The 16,712-nt window shown below is 44.9% G+C and overlaps 1 pseudogene across 1 annotated transcript; it reads right to left on the bottom strand.

Moving 5' to 3' along the window:
* Positions 1 to 1,297: 1,297 nt before the first annotated feature.
* Positions 1,298 to 3,031, bottom strand: LOC308528997 (large ribosomal subunit protein eL8-like; annotated as a pseudogene). Its single transcript has 2 exons — positions 2,856 to 3,031; positions 1,298 to 2,034 (listed from the first exon to the last, which is right to left on the bottom strand). The product of its transcript is annotated as a large ribosomal subunit protein eL8-like (transcript).
* Positions 3,032 to 16,712: the final 13,681 nt, after the last annotated feature.

Raw genomic sequence — 16,712 nt, 5'->3', positions numbered from 1 at the left:
GGCCGCGCGCTTCTCAGTGTCCTGATAATTTAATTGCTGCAAGCACCTCTGAAGGAAAGCCGCCCACCCTCGAGTTCCGAGTTCTGCCAGACAGTCCAGTTTCTTCCCATATGAGTCCTGGGTCCCCAGAGACTTCCCAGAACCAGAGTTCAGAGCAGTCGGGAGCTTGTGACTCCCTCCTGATTAAAAAAGACAGCCACCTCCTCAGGTACCAGCCCCTTTCCGCACACTCTCGAGCCTCCGTACCTTTGCACTTTACTTCCGCAGCTCCTGACCCTCAATGTGCTTTTCTCTTTCCTTCTAGTTGTAGAATTTCCACTCCGCCAGCCTTCCTGTAAGTTCTGGATGATGTCCGTTTTGTCTTTTTATTGTGTGTTGAAGTTGTTGTAGGAGGCAGCAATTTCGGTGTTTCCCTATGCCGCCATCTTAGTTTCTCCCCAAAACCTAAAATACTATTATAAATGTCTTTGAACATAACTCTTTATTCAAAAGAACTAATTCATATGTAGTGATGTATTGTTTGTTTAAGATTCATAACATTATACTAAAAGTGGTGTGGAAAATACATTTGTGAGGATTTCAAATGATATTCTAAAATTTAAATAATATAAGAATGCTTGACCAAGTTTATCTGATATTATAATACATTTTTAGGAAATAAAATATGGACCAATGAAACAGACCAAAGATCCCAAACACTGACTCTCCTTAGGTATAAATTTAATATGTAAAAAACTCCCATAAACAATGAAGACTGTACATTTTTATAAAACGAGTTTGAGGTAATTTGCAACAATATGGAGAAAAAGTAATTTAGATCCATACTTCATATTGTAAAACAAAATAAAGTCACTCTGAATAAAATAAGAGAAAATAAATAAACTTAGAAAATATATTTTATCCTAAAAGTACAAAAATGAGAATTTTCTAACAAAGCAATAGAAAAATTATAAAATGTTTAGTAAATTTGAGAATAAAAGGAATTTAAAGACTTCTTTCTCACAAACACTAACAACGTTAAAAGTAAAAGAAATAGTTGTGACAACTATGACAGACAAAATTTGTTTTATCCAAATTGTAAAAACTCTAGGAAGTCATAAATGGATAGAAGGCTAATGACTATAATAAGAAATTTTATTTAGAGTAAAGTACAATTGATGAACATACATTAGAAAAAATATAAACCAGTTCAACCTGTTGCTCACTAGTTAAAGCAGTTGAAGGTAGAATTTCGTTAGAAGAGATTATATGCTTAGTTCAAGTCCCTTTTTATTTATTGCACCACCTGGATTGATTCTATTTTTTTTTTTTTTGATCAAGACGCTGGTCGAGGAGTATTTTTATTACTTTTATGTACAGAAAACTCAACGGTGCACACTTAGCCCAGCTTAGTGGCCAGCTCCTTCACCTTGGCCTTCTCCAGCTTGGCAATGCGAGCCATTGACTTTGGACCCAGGCCGTTGCCTACCCAGTGGCAGCGGATCTCGTCGTATCTGTCGTTGTAGTTGGTCCGGATGGCCTCCACCAGCTTAGCCAGAGCTCCCTTGTCTTCCGAGTTAACCTGTGTGAAGGCGACGGTGGTGCAGGTCTTCCTGTGGATGAGGCACCCCAGGCTGGCCTTCCCCTTGATGATGCAGTAGGGGACTCCCATCTTCCGGCACAAGGGTGGGCAGGAAGACCATCAGCTCAATGGGGTCCACGTCGTGCGCTATCCCCACCAGCTGGGCCTTCTTGTTCTCCACCAGGGTGGTGACCGTGTTGACCCCTGCTCGGAGGACAGGAGGCCTCTTGGTGGGAACATCCCCTTTGCTGGCAGCTTTTTTCTCAGCCCGAGCCAGCAACCTCCGCTTCTTCTCTTGCTTGGTCTCAGGCCTGTACTTGTGGGCCAGCTTCAGCAGCTGAGTGGCTGTCTGGCGGTCCAAGGCCTGGGTGAACTGGTTAATGGCAGGTGGCACTTTCAGCCGCTTGTAGAGAATAGCCCTTTGCCGCTGCAGCCGGATGTAGCAGGGCCACTTGACAAAGCGGGTGAGGTCCCTGCTGGGGTCCAACCCCAGCGGGTCCAGGGGTCCCCAAAGGTGTGGACGGAGTCGGCGAAGAAGGAATGACACGGAGACAGCGTTCAGTTGATCAGCAGCCTAGCCAGGATCTCTAGCCAGGATCTCCAGCCAAGTTCTGGTCTGGATCTCCAGCAAAGTTCTGGTTCGGATCTCCAGCCAGGTTCTGTGTCCATGTTCTCTTGCTAGGTTCTCCATGTTCTCCAGCCAGGTTCTGTAGCCATGTTCCCTCGCTAGGTTCTCCAGCCAGGTTCTGTCCAGGTTCTCCAGCCAGGTTCAGTCACCAAGTTCTAGTCAGGTTCTCTTGCCATGTTCTGTAGTCAGGTTCAGTCCAGGATCTTTTGCCATGTTCTCTCGCTAGGTTCTGTCTCTAGGTTCTGAGGCCAGTTTCTGTCCAGGATCTTTTGCCATGTTCTCTCCAGCGAAGTTCTTCTGTCTCTAGAGAACGTTCTGTGTAGGTTCTGTGCCTAGGTTCTGTCTCTCTCGGTTCTGTCTTCTTACATCTGTATTTATACCAGTTGATTCCAATCCTATCAATCTCTATTCCAAAGGTTAGGGCGTTTCTTATCTCCATTCCAGGGAGTAAAGATTATGTAGCTTAAGCATGATTGTTCATAGTTAAAGTGATTAATTACCCGCCTGGCACTTAGTTAAGAGGTTTTATTCCCTCCCTAACTTCAGGAGAAAATCCCTACCTGGGGAAACAACCTTTCTCAGAGACCTTGGTTAAAACACATAGTGCCAAGAAGGTGAGCAAACATATTAAGAACAGTATGGCATATATGCCAGGTCCCTTGAAACAGCAAGCATGGACCGGCTCCCGGCAGGTCCCTTTTGGGCTGGATGTCCTGTCCGATGCCAAAGTTCTTGGGCTGCTTCTTGAACAGGGGGGTGACCACCTTCTTGGCCTCCTGCTTCTTCACGACTGCAGAGGCCGGCGCCACCTTCTTCCCCTTGGCCTTATTCCCCTTCGGCATCTTGGGTGACAGGAGGAGAGAGAGGATTGATTCTACTTTAGTTCTCCTATACCTTCATTGAACCAAATGTAAATTGATCCAGATGTGGGTCTCAGTTTATCCATTCCTAATTCAGTCATGGAGATGCCAAAGGAAATATCAGAAGCTTGCCAAGGTAACCAGCAGGGCCGAGAGCTGATGTGTGACTGTATTGTCCTGAGAGATATTAGAATAACATTTTCTTGTTCTTTCTAATGAAAAGCAAAGCCTCAAAGAGTCAACAAGCCAGAAGCATATATATTTCAAACTCAAGTGCATTGCCTTAAGATTACTTCATTTTTGGTCCCTATATGAAGCTCAAAAACAGATGTTGGTACATTCACTTGCTGTATATGCATTGTGATCCAGTGGCGCAGTTTCATTATGAAAACAATTGTCATTAGGAATATTTCCAACTTTAGTGGTGGCTCTAAGTGATTAAATTACAGACTGCCAGGTGGTGGAAGAGATGGTAGTTTCTGTTCGATCCAAACCTTTGTGCAGGTCTTTGTCTGACTACATACAAGGTTAGGCATCAAAGGCATTTCCTTGGGATTCTATTTCAATATCATCTCCATGGCCTTCACAAAAATATGATTATAATGATCCTGAGAGCACCTGATCAATTTCTAAAGATTTGGGGATAAGAAGTACAATTTTAAAGGGATGCTATGACATTTGAGAGATGGGAAACATGACATGGGTTTTATGCTCACTCTGGCTTTCTTCATGGAGGGACTTCCCAAACTGCACAAAGAAATAAAGTCCAATAGAGAGCTGTGGTCTCACGAGTCAGGTAAAACAGATGGTGGTCAGGGCCCTGGAAGTGGCCAGAGTTTGCAGGGGATGCTGCTGGAAGGAAGAGACTGCTTGGGGAAGGGACACCAGCAAACCTATGAAGACCCCGTTGAGTCTGTGGCCAAGCACCAAGTGTCATGCATAAGACTGAGAGGCCTGGCGGCTGCCGGGGGCTATGAATGAAAGAGATTATAGAAGTCACATATTTCAGGGACAATTTGGAATTTCACAACAAAAGTAGAAATATCCCACTGAACATCCACGGCCGTAAGTTGAGGTCCTAGATAAGGAATGCCTTAAGAGTGGGCTATTTCATTCTTAGAGTAAGAACTAGTGTAGACATGCCTTAACAAAGCTTAAGTTCAATCATTGACTGACTTATGCTGATCCACCAGGAAATAAACTGCCTAACAGAACAAAATCAGCATTCTTGGAAGGAAGAAAACTAAATCCATTCTCTCAACTGGGTAATATATGATAAAAAATTATTAGACATAAGAAGAAGCAGGAAGATGTAATGCATAATTTTCAAAGTCAATATAAACAGACTCAAAGATGAGACAGATCTGAGCATGGACTTTAAATAAGCCAATATGAGTATACTAAAATAGTTCAATGACAAAGTAGGGATAATATTATACAGAAAGAGAATCCCATCAGAGACATAGAGACTAGAAAGTGAACCAAATAAGTATTCTAAAACTAAAAATCGCTAGATCTAAAGTGAAAAGTTCAACAGATGGGTTTAAGAAAAGGCTGTATACACAGAAAAAGAGAACATTGGTGAACTGGAAGACAGAGTTATAGAAACTATATAAACTGAAGCACAGAGAAAATGACTTAAAAACAAAACAAAACACTGGAGCCTCCTTTTAGAGAAATAAATAAAGACTGGTGTAGTGAAGAGAGCATGCATGGGCTTGGAACTGGTCAGGACGGGACTTGGAACATCACTGTAATGTGTCTAGGTAATTCATTTAACTTCTATGACCCCAGTTTCCTGACTTTTAGGTGGGGACATTGGGGAGAAAGGCACACATTACATTAAACGGTCAAATTCAAAGAGAGAAATCAAATGTTTTTCTTCTGAGTCCCAGCCTAGGACCACTCCCTTTAGGAATGTCACAGGCCAGGCAGTGGATGTGCCGCTGCTTTTTCGCTGGTTCATTCCTGGGCTGTGTTTGGGCTGACATGTTCATAAAATGACATTTTAGTACTTCTTTCAGAAATGGGATTTGGAAAATTGCGGTGTCCTAATTGCCGGAAAAAGCAAAGACCCCCGAATCTTGTAACCAGTTCTAGGTAGGTCCATTCAGCAGGTTTTCTGAACCTTCATCACACACAGGAAAATGGATTATATAATGCTGGAGTCACAGAGTTTGATGCATATGAAGTTGAAGCATATAGGAGCAGCCACATCCATCACACATGTCTTTCCCTACTCCGGATCAAGGGTATTGACCACTGCCCATCATCACACTAACCTCCCGAGACACAGGAATAGATATTCTGGATCCTTCATTTATTCTGAGAAAACAAAGCCCCGTGTCACTAACTCAGCAGCTGAAGTGAATGTGGGTAAAAGAGCACTTTTATAGCAGTTGCCAACCCAGCTCCCCCTTGTCTCAGAAACACAGGCCAGTCTGCCAAGGCGGCCAGTCTGCCTGGGCAGCCCCCTCAGAGTTGAGGTTCTCAGATTCTACAGGGCAGCCTCATCACCTCCTGCTGAGGTAGGAATACCATGCTAAGTGTCAACAGGAACCCAGAAAGAAGACAGATCTTCCAGTTTTCCTAAAAAGAGGTGCTATGAAGGAGGAAAGACCTGCCTGTCAGATTCCAGATCCACCTGGAAAGGCCTGTGCAGGGCCTGCCACATCAGTGTTGACAAGCCCTAAAAAGATAAGCTCCCATTCATTCAATCAGCAAACATTTACTGAGCACCAACACTGTGCCAGTTGCTGTTCTGGACCCCAGAATAACACCAGTAAGACAGACCCAGGCCTTGGTTTAATGGGCCCATCACACTCTGACTTGATGATCCCCCTAAAGTTCTGGGTACAGGGACAAGAATTCCAGACTTATTAAGCAAACCTGGAGAAATAGAACTTTCCAGATGGAATCTGGGAGAAAAAGCTTAGCGCAGGGTCTGAGCAGGCCATTCATAATGATCTGGTTTCCAATGTTCTTTCCTTCTTCCTGTCAGACCCATAAAGATCAGGGGAAGCTTTCAAATACTGAGCATCAGTTTAGTGTACAGAGGAGTTTCAGTGAAGAGCTTTGGGGATTTGGAGGACCAGGGTTGGTCAGCTAGTTGATCCCGCCCTTTGGTCCTGACAGTGCTCAGCTCTGCGTGGGCACTGGCAGGGCTGCGTTACTCCTGTTGCCCGTGGTTGAGTGTTACTGCTAGAAAGCTCTTCCTCTCACAGAACTAAAAGCTGCTTCCCTATATCATCTATTCCAGCTGTGGTCCTATTTTCTGTGTCTGGGATGGCTTGGAGCCAATCTGTGCTTCCCAGGTTCCTCCTAAAGCACCCAAAGGGTCTTCAAAACAAAGGCCAATAATGAGATGTGCCCCTATTTGGGGAAATTTGATGTGGCCGAGGAAAGAATGTCATAGACCCAACTGCTCCCTGCCACCCAGAGTGCACCTGACCTCACCGGGAGGGCTCAGCATCAGGGACCCTTGGCATGTGGGGCCTTTGGCTCCACCCTGACTCAATATCTCGTCCAGCCAGAGGTTCTAGTTTTCACGGTTCACACATTTTCTCCATGACAGTCGGCGTGCTCCCAAAGCTGGAAATTGTTCCTCTTGTTTTTAGGTGAGGGAACTGGGTCAAACAGGAAGACTGCAGGGCCCAGGGACAAACCTGGTAAGAGACAGAGGCAGAGCCCAACCTAGTCTCTGCCTCCTGGGCCCCGGCCCTCCCCAGGGTGTCCTAGGGCTCCTAGGTGTGGCTTCCCATCGCAGGCCCAGGCGCTGCTCTACAAAGGGCCCTCCCGCCAGATCCTATTTTGAGCCCTTATTGTGGGTGAGAGAACAGGAGCCTACGCCTGTCCTCTGGCTGCCTGTGGCTCAGCAATCCGCGGGGCCTGGGTGTCTGCTGCCTCCCATTGTCCTTCTCACCACGAGGCCCGTGGCTCCATGGCAAGCCCATTGTGTGCTGGGCCAGCAGCCAGGCTCGCTCTGCACTAGACTCTGCCACGTCCCCACTTTCCTGGAATTCAAGGAGTGAGAATAAAATTGACTCCTTATTCACTCCCCAATTATTTCCAGCTTCATTTTCAGGCTCCCCCTATGGTATTGTTTTCTCAGGAACTATGAAGCAATGAAACTATTAAACAATTCAAACACTATGCATGGACTGTTTATCAAGAAAACAATCATAGAAAATGATCCTGAAAATTTGCCCAGCGAAAATCTCAGTGTGGGGAGGAGGGGAAGGAAATGGCCATGGGGAGGGTCAGGTTTCCCCCTAAACTCACCATTGGACCAGGGCTGGGGTGAAGCTCCCATAGACCTACACGTGCACACAGCGCGAGATGGTAGGTGTCCTGCTGTCTCGTAGGACTCTTCTAAGAACCGGAATGATTCAGATTTCCTTTTAGATAATTTATGAAGAACTTTTATTTTTTTTTTTAATTTTTTTATTGCTTAAGGTATTACAAAGGGTATTACATATGTGTCCATTTTATCCCCCCGCCCTAGACAGTCCCCCAGCCTCCCCTATCCCCCAGTGTCTTATGTCCATTGGTTATGCTTATACGCATGCATACAAGTCCTTTAGTTGATCTCTTACCCCCCTCCCTCCTGCCCCCCAACCCTCCCCGGCCTTCCCACTGCAGTTTGACAATCTGTTTGAGGCAGCTCTGCCTCTGAATCTATTATTGTTCAAAAGTTTATAATGGTCTCTATTATCCATGAATGAGTGAGATCATGTGGTATTTTTCCTTCATTGACTGGCTTATTTCACTTAGCATAATGCTCTCCAGTTCCATCCATGACGTTGCAAATGGTAAGAGTTCCTTCCTTTTTAGAGCAGCATAGTATTCCATCGTGTAGATGTACCACAGTTTTCTAATCCATTCATTTACTGATGGGCACTTAGGCTGTTTCCAGATCTTAGCTATGGTGAATTGTGCTGTTATGAACATAGGGGTGCATATATCTTTTCTGATTGGTGTTTCTGGTTTCTTGGGATATATTCCTAGAAGTGGGATCACAGGGTCAAATGGGAGTTCCATTTTCAGTTTTTTAAGGAAACTCCATACTGTCTTCCATAGTGGCTGCACCAGTCTGCATTCCCACCAGCAGTGCACAAGTGTTCCTTTTTCTCCACATCCTCTCCAGCACTTGTCGTTTGTTGATTTGTTGATGATAGCCAGTCTGACAGGTGTGAGATGGTACCTCATTGTTGTTTTGATTTGCATCTCTCGGATGATTAGTGACTTTGAGCATGTTTTCATATGTCTCTTGGCTTTCTGAATGTCCTCTTTTGAAAGGTGTCTATTTAGGTCCTTTGCCCATTTTTTGATTGGATTGTTTATCTTCCTTTTGTTAAGTTGTATGAGTTCCCTATAGATTTTGGAGATTAGGCCCTTATCAGATATGACATTGGCAAATATGTTTTCCCACACAGTGGGTTTTCTCCTTGTTTTGTTGATGGTTTCTTTTGCTGTGCAGAAGCTTTTTATTTTGATGTAGTCCCATTTGTTCATTTTCTCTTTAGTTTCAAGTGCCCTAGGAGCTGTATCAGTGAAGAAATTGCTTCGGCATATGTCTGAGATTTTGTTGCCTTTGGATTCTTCTAGAATTTTTATGGTTTCCTGTCGTACATTTAAGTCCTTTATCCATTTTGAGTTTATTTTTGTGTATGGTGTAAGTTGGTGGTCTAGTTTCATTTTCTTGCATATATCTGTCCAATTTTCCCAACACCATTTATTGAAGAGACTATCTTGGCTCCATTGTATGTTCTTGCCTCCTTTGTCAAATATTAATTGAGCATATTGGTTCGGGCCGATTTCTGGGCTCTCTATTCTATTCCATTGATCTATATGCCTATTCTTGTGCCAGTACCAGGCAGTTTTGAGAACAGTGGCTTTGTAATACAACTTGATATCTGGTATTGAGATCCCACCTACTTTGTTCTTTTTCAGGATTGCTGCAGCTATTCGGGGTCTTTTTTTATTCCAGATGAATTTTTGGAGAGTTCGTTCTAGATCTCTGAAGTATGCCGTTGGTATTTTAATGGGAAGTGCATTGAATTTATAGATTGCTTTGGGTAGTATGGACATTTTAATGATGTTGATTCTACCAATCCATGAACACGGTATGTTCTTCCATCTGTTTATGTCTTCCTCTATATCTTTTTTCAACGTCCTGTAGTTTTCTGAGTAGAGGTCTTTTACCTCTTTAGTTAAGATTATTCCTAGGTAGCTTAGTTTTTTTGGTGCGATGGTAAACGGGATTGTTTTTATAATCTCTCTTTCTGAAAGTTCACTATTGGTGTATAGAAATGCCTCAGATTTCTTGGGGTTAATTTTGTATCCTGCTACATTGCCAAATTCATGTATTAAGTCTAGTAGCTTTTTGATGGAGTCTCTAGGGTTTTGTATGTATAATATCATGTCGTCTGCAAATAAGGACAGTTTTACTTCCTCTTTTCCAATTTGGATGCCTTTTATTTCTTCTTCTTGCCGAATTGCAATGGCTAACACTTCCAGTACTATGTTGAACAGGAGTGGTGAGAGGGGGCATCCCTGTCTTGTTCCTGTTCTTAGGGGAAATGGTGTAAGTTTTTGTCCATTGAGAATGATGTTGGCTGTGGGCCTGTCATATATGGCTTTTATTATGTTGAGGTATGATCCTCCTACTCCCACCTTGCTGAGAGTTTTTATCAAAAATGGGTGTTGAATTTTGTCAAATGCTTTTTCTGCATCAATTGATAAGACCATGTGGTTTTTTTCTTTCAATTTGTTTATGTGATGTATCACGTTTATTGATTTGCGGATATTGTACCATCCTTGCATCCCTGGGATAAATCCTACTTGGTCATGGTGTATGATCTTTCTGATGTACTGCTGGATCCGATTTGCTAAGATTTTGTTGAGGATTTTGGCATCTATGTCCATGAGGGATATTGGCCTGTAATTCTCTTTCATTGTGTTGTCTTTACCTGGTTTTGGTATTAGGGTGATGCTGGCTTCATAGAATGAGCTTGGAAGTGTTCCTTCCTCTTGAATTTTTTGTAGTAGTCTGAGGAGGATAGGTTTTAGTTCTTCCTTGAATGTTTGGTAAAACTCCCCTGTGAAGCCATCTGGTCCTGGGCTTTTGTTTGCTGGAAGCTTTTTGATGACTGCTTCAATTTCTTCCATAGTTATTGGCCTGTTGAGATTTTTAGATTCTTCCTGATTGAGTTTTGGAATGTTGTATTTTTCTAGGAATTTGTCCATTTCCTCCAGGTTGTCTAGTTTGCTGGAGTAGAGCTGTCCATAGTATTTTTTAACAATCATTTGTATTTCTGTGGGGTCTGTTGTTATTTCGCCTCTATCATTTCTGATTTTGTTTATTTGGGTCCTCTCTCTTTGCTTCTTGGTGAGTCTGGCTAGAGGTTTGTCAATCTTGTTTATCCTTTCGAAGAACCAGCTCTTGGTTTCATTGATTTTCTGAATTATTTTTTTGGTCTCTATGTTATTTATTTCTGCTCTAATCTTTATTATCTCCTTCCTTCTGCTCACTCTGGGGTTTTCTTGTTGCTCTCTTTCTAATTCTTTGAGTTGTAGAGTTAGCTGATTTACTACCATTTTTTCTTGTTTTTTGAGATAGGCCTGTAGAGCTATAAACTTCCCTCTCAGGACTGCTTTCATTGTGTCCCATAGGTTTTGGATTGTTGTGTTTTCATTGTCATTAGTTTCCAGGATGTTTTGAATTTCTTCTTTGATTTCATTGGTAACCCAATCAATATTTAATAGCATGCTATTCAGCTTCCAGGTGTTTGAGTATTTTGGGTTGTTTTTATTGCAGTTTATTTCTAATATTATGCCATCGTGGTCTGCGAAGACGCTTTTTATGATTTCGATCTTCTTGAATTTGGGGATACTTTGCTTGTGACCCAATATATGGTCTATTTTTGAATATGTGTCATGAGCACTTGAGTAGAATGTATATTCCGTGGCACTGGGGTGAAGTGTTCTGAAGATGTCTATTAAGTCCATCTGATCTAGTGAGTCATTTAGTATTGCTGTATCTTTGCTGATTGTTTGTCTAGAGGACTTATCCAGTGATGACAGTGGTGTATTATTAAAGTCCCCTACTATGATTGTATTGTTGTCGATCTCTCCTTTGATATCTTATGAAGAACTTTTAAACATACCCACTCCCTCGGGGGAAAGATTTCAAACACCAACCTCACTTTTACTGATGGATCTTTGGATCCTGGGGATATTAGTTCAGCGTGATTTAATTTGTTGGTTTGGTTGAGGAGAGAGACTGGGACAGAGAGAGGCCTGGGCCCTGGTCTTTCCTCCGTGTCCTCCCAGCCTCCCGCCAGCTGAGCCCAGCTGCAGTTCTTCGCTGAGCGGTGTTTTGTTGGTGCTGGGTATGCTCCTGCCCTCTTTGCCCCTGTGTCAGCATCTCAGTCCAAGTTTAATCCAAGGTGGGAAGCAGGGCGGGTCCCAAGCCCTCTGCTCTAGGGCACCTCTCCTGGGCACCGCTCAGAGCACAGGGCGAGTCCAGGGGCCACTCTGGGCCCGGTCACTGCACGGGAGCTTGCTGACTCCCCATCACAGCCATCGCCTGGGGTTGGGATGCTGTGCTACCCAGAGCTCCAGGGTTAGCAGGACTGCCACCAGAGCCCAGAGGAGGCTGGGCTGGGCTGGGCATTTGTCTCCCTGCTGGTCCATCTGTGTTTAGCCTTTGGTGATGTGGCCCTGGGAACACAGCTCACAGCCACAGCAAAGTAAGGTGTGTGCAGGGCCTGGGGAGTTTTCACCGCCCTCAGCTGGTAGAATTCACAGGGCCCTTCCAAAGTGGAAAAAGAGAGCCCTTACCTAGGAATGCAATTGGAGGCTTCTGGTCTTACCCGCCATCTGCAGTCATTCCACCCCGGGCCCCGAGTAGCTGGGTGGCCAAGGGTGGCCCAGCGACCATGGAAATACACATTTTCTCTGCGAATGTCCTCAATCCTGTGGCTTGGGGGACTGAAATGCTTAGCCGTCCATTAGAGGCAAGTCCAGATGGCCTTGCCCTGCTCCTAGAGACCCTCAGGCTACACTCCGCTTCAGCAGCTGCTTTTCTCTAGTTCGGAGTGAAAACGGGGCTTGGCACAGCTCTGGCTCTGAGCTTTCTAATTGGGCCACCAGCTGATCGGCCCCAGCCTTTCCCCATTTAACCAAGTTCAATTTCTAACATGAGTGGGGAAATGCCTATTCACTGAAGCTGTATTTTCCATAGTTACATAGCAAATCCCATTTTATAAGCCTGGGTTCGCTCACAGAGTCATGAGACCACTTCAGCCAGGCTTCCTTCCAGCAGCCGGGGATGCAGGGCGGCGATGAAGGGCCTGGACGGGAGGTGTCGTTTCCCGCTTAGAAGGGAAGGGGTTCATAGGGCCTGGATGGACTTTGAGGGGCCGGGCTAAAGGAAACAAGCCAGCCATGAAAGGCCCGATACTGTATGCTTTCACTTATATGAGGCACTTAGAGGAGTTAAATCATGGAGACAGAAAGTCGAATGGTGGTTACTGGAGGTGGGGTTTGTGGGGGGATGGAAGGTGTGGGGTGTGGAGGGGATGGAAGGAGAATGTGGAGTTCCTGCTTCAGTTTGGAAGATGGGAAAGTTCCGGAGATGGAAAGCAGTGACGGTGGCATGACTGTGTGAACACACCTTCCACGTCTATACTGTACGTTCAAGATGGTTATGATGCTAAATTTTGTGTTATGTGTGTTTGTCCAAATTTAAACAAAGAGGGGAATTCAGCGCAGCAGACCCTGCTGTACCGCAGAGGCGTGGGAAATGCGCCCGGGCTCCAAGTCCCAGCCCTGCAGCCTCGGGCAGCTCCTGCTCTCACTGTCTCACCGGGGTGACACCCATGCTGTGCTCCTTGTGAGCCACGGGTGGTGCCCCCTATTCTGGCAGAGACAAAGGGCCCGCATCGCTATCACAGGCGTGGAACTGGGTTTGATGCTCTATGTTTCAGCCTTAGCATACGCTGCTGATCATTGTGCAGGTGCTGCCATTATGCTTCTCTTAATTCATTTGCTGGTGCTTTCATTCATCCTCTAGCCACCTTTCACTGGGAATGGGTTTGGGAGCAGCACGTGTTAGGAAAATGCCAAGGTCCAGGCTGCAAGGAATGTGGGGCCTGACATGGGCTCAGCCACTAAAGGCTGTAAGCACTTGGATTCTGAGGCTGTAGAGTGCAAAGCACATGTCCACATGTCCCTGCGAGGAGACCTGCAGATGAAAATCTTCGCTGCTTCATCTGCACCCGCACCCCCTGCCGCTGCCCCGGGGGTAGTGTGGCTAAGCAGCCGCAGGGCCCTGGGCACCTCTCCACATCAGGAGCCGGCACAGAGCGAGCTGGCTGTAGCATCCCAGCTCCACGTTGGTGACAGGTGCTCAGCATAAACCTTCCTAATGCGCTGGTCACAGTGACTCACTTCAGCTATTGGAGCCAGAAAAGCCCCAGGTGAGGTCTCAGTGAGAACTGGCTCCGCTCAAGTGGAAGAATGGCTTCTTAGAAAAAGAAAACTCATGTGAAGAACGGAAGGCAGACCTGCGCTCCCTGCCGCCCCGTCAGGCTGGGATTCCCGGAGGAGGGCGGGAGTCTTGGGACCCAGTTGGCTGATGAAGTTGTGTCTGCTGCAGACTTGCCTAAGCCAGAGAGCAGCCATTAGCCATGACACAGACAAAATAGGAAACACACTTTTTTTTTTGGTAGCAGTAGGCAACGGTGCTTTTGTTGGCTTTTGTCGGCAAACCTTAAACCCTTCACCTTTTGAAAATGTACAGAATAGAAACATTTATATTTTGTGTGAACCTCACTTTCCCAATTCACAAAGGCCAACTCCAGAAGTCCCAAAATCCCAAGTTCAACTTTTGACAGGAATATTGGTGCAGAGCCAGAAGATTGTAAGAGTTTATATTCTTCTCTAGGCCAAAGGCCCTGGGGGACGGTGGGGGCTGCTGTTTATTTTTCTGGCTCAAAGAGCAGAGCCTCCAATATAATACAAAATAGGTAATATAATAAAAAGACTTTATAAATCAGAAACGCTGTCTGGTTAGGCTTATGCTCTGTCAACTCTGAAATACACATCAGGAACCCTTGCTGACTTCATTTCCTCTTGGTTTCTCCATCAGCGCTCGGCCCCAGTCTCTCCCCAGTTTGTTTTCCTGAATTCCCCAGCCCATCCTGCACCAGGTCAGCCCTGCTGCAATTACCAGTGAACCTTGCCTTTGTCTGCAGTGTGGCTTGGAGGAACATGTTTTCCTTCCTTCTCCTGGTGGAGTGGAGGGGACAGGGCTGAGCCGTGGCCTGCACAGCTGGCTGACCCAATACGTATCCGTCACCTGTGACAGGGAGGGCGAAGTCTCACCACAGCACCTCACTTATAAGACTGGCTTTCACTCCTTGGTGGACTTGCCTTTGGAAAATGGTGCAGTGCATAATGGACAGTTACCTGGGAAGAAGGGATGCCTGGCATGGCAAGCCTGTTCAGGGTCACCAACCTGCCATTTGGCATGAGGACAATGAGACGCAGGCAGGAAAGCCATTTGCCCGGGGTCACTGATCTGGGAGAGTGATGGAGTCTGGCTCTTCCATTGGTAAGAGAACCATGAGAACAGCTACCCCATCACCGAGGCATGGTGGGAGCCCCTTCCTGCCGCGAGGTTCCGCTTCCTCATCACTCTCCTCTCCCGGCACAGGGACCCCTGCGCTCGGTGAAATTCTTCACATGAATCTCAAATCTGCCCCATCTTTGATTGCCAATCACTGGTTCTCATTTTGTTGCCTGAAATGAAATTGGTTATGGCTCGTCAAAAATCTTGAGGCTTCTAGAATATTCTCCTCTTGTAGATTAACCACATTTCTTTGATACTTTCTCAAACTTTCCAGACACTTCTATTTTTCTTTTTTTCTGTGTGTTTGGGAGAGGGAAAGAAGGTGGAAAGAGAGAAGCATCAATTGGCTGCCTCCTGCATGGGGTGTACCAGGTATCAAGCCTACATTCCAGGCATGTACCCTGACCAGGAATCAACAGGCTACCTCTGGGTGCATGGGTCATCACTCAACCAACTCAGCCACATGAGCCAGGGCTGAGCATCATTCTTAACACATCATGTTCGACATGGATCGTATTTCAGACAGTGATCTAACCAGTGTGGTTAAAGGTGTCCCATACCATATGACTCATGTTGGGCATACACATTAAACTTACACATCTGTAGGTCCTCTTTGGTTTTTTAGTTTTGTAAACATCAGCCATTATCTTTATTTATTTATTCAACTATTTATTTCTTGACCCTATCAGCCCTAAAAAGATGACCATTTGAAATATAATTCAACCATATGTAAAAATATTAATTGAAGAAACTAACAAAAATATATAATACATACATGAGAATAGAAAAATGCAAAAGTTACACTATTGGTAGGTAAACTGCATCCCAGGAGATCCTGTAACCCTGCTAGAGGTGGGCCACACATTTGGCTTTGAGTGTCTTAGCAACAAGTGGAAAGATGGTAACATCATCATGTATGTGTCAGACTATGCATAAATGGAACACCAGTAGAGGCGCAGGACAATCAAGGCTGTTTCTGGTGCTGAGAGCAAAGGGAAACATTTTCCACTCGTCCTGACAGAGGCCACTGTGGGTTACATGGTCAACAACATTTCCAGATCAAACAGTGTATTTCCTGAAGCTCTGGATACTCACACGTCCTTGAACCGCTGCTGATCTTATGCCCGCTCCAACACAATGCTCTTTGGCAATTGACTTTTTTAACCACATTTCATCCCTGCTACATTTTAATGTGTAGTTTGGAAATTTTTATTTAATAAAAGGAAGAAGAAGAAACTGCATGGGAGCATCCAGGTCACTCAATGTTTATAGAGTACCTCTTAATTTTCAAACTTCTATGATTGTCATCCCTTTGGTTATTGGATCACATCGTTTTGATATTCTCCCAGAACTGTATTGTTGTTGTTGTTATTTAAAAATGCTTTGAGGTCATGGACATTTGCAGGAACCTTTCTGATGTTATAGAGCAAAGCAGGTCTAGCTGGAAACCTGGATTTATGCTGGGCATGTCTCTTTAAGGGTAGAATAACCAGAATCCTCTTGAAGTTCTAGATGCCAGGTGTCTTCATGCAGTTGCCAGGAGAGGGCACGGAAGGGATTGTTTCCATGCCTCAGCCTGAGAGGCCTTGGTGATGGGGAGAGAGAATAGTCTTGTGGATGTTCTTGTGGTCAGCATTGAGTCTGGGGCAACTCCATCTTGATGATCTACTCCAGGGGTCCTCAAACTAAGGCCCGTGGGCCACATGCAAATACAAATATTGTATTTGTTCCCGTTTTTTTGTTTTTGTTTTTTTTTTTTTTTTACTTCAAAATAAGATAAGATATGTGCAGTGTGCATAGGAATTTGTTCATAGTTTTTTTTTTTTTTTTAAACTATAGTCCGGCCCTCCAACGGTCTGAGGGACAGTGAACTGGCCCCCTGTTTAAAAAGTTTGAGGACCCCTGATCTACTCAAAAGCTACTCAAATGCACATCATGGTGAACTCAGTTGTTTAGCAGCTCATCCTTGGATTTTGGCCTCTAACTGATGTAACTGACTGACTGTGGTCTCCTCTTCTCCCCACC

This window comes from Myotis nattereri, assembly GCF_964212035.1.
Source record: "Myotis nattereri genome assembly, chromosome: 13".
NCBI lineage: Eukaryota > Metazoa > Chordata > Mammalia > Chiroptera > Vespertilionidae > Myotis > Myotis nattereri.
This window is presented reverse-complemented; position numbering and strand designations above follow the sequence as displayed.